Source organism: Nannospalax galili, unplaced genomic scaffold (assembly GCF_000622305.1).
Source record: "Nannospalax galili isolate Female #2095 unplaced genomic scaffold, S.galili_v1.0 scaffold1027, whole genome shotgun sequence".
NCBI lineage: Eukaryota > Metazoa > Chordata > Mammalia > Rodentia > Spalacidae > Nannospalax > Nannospalax galili.
This window is the reverse complement of record NW_008355723.1, coordinates 953,127-953,692: the sequence shown is the minus strand read 5'-3', so window position 1 is coordinate 953,692 and position 566 is coordinate 953,127. Positions and strand designations below refer to the sequence as shown.

The 566-nt window shown below is 44.5% G+C and overlaps 1 pseudogene; it reads left to right on the top strand.

Annotated features, from left to right (window-relative positions):
- The window catches only part of LOC103750142, a 16,320-nt pseudogene that overhangs the window by 1,334 nt on the left and 14,420 nt on the right, over positions 1-566 (top strand).

Below are 566 nucleotides of genomic sequence, written 5' to 3'. Positions count from 1 at the left end.
GGTCACCTGTCCTCTTGATCAAGGAGGCCGAGGAGACCCCACCAGATGGACTTGAACCAGTGTCCAGTCTACAAAGAGGAGGATCAACATAGAGGAATCATTTCCTCCATGCTTCCAAGCGAAGCCAACCATGGTCAAGCAGGGCCTTTGATTTATCGTCACATAGGTGAAACTGGTAAAAGAAAGGAGCCAGGAGCTCCTTTCAAGCCCCTGTGACTCCTGAGGAACAGATCCTCAAATGGCCTTAAGAGTGAAAATAAATTGGTTTATCTGGACCAACTGTATGGCCTTAAACACCCAAAAGGAAAGTATAACCAAAGATTAAAGGGGCCAGTATAATTTCTTAAGAGTCCATATGCATAGCTAAACCTACATAACAAGCAACAATGCCAGATAGGAGATACCTTCTTTTGAGTTGTTGGCCAGGGTGGTCAAAGGGATTCCCAGATAGTAACCCAGCATATAACTGGGAAATTGAACAACAGACCCCAATCTCATCCAAAGGAATATAGACAACTGATTACTGCTAGATGAGGAACAGCTGACCCTCCTAAAACAAAGACCTC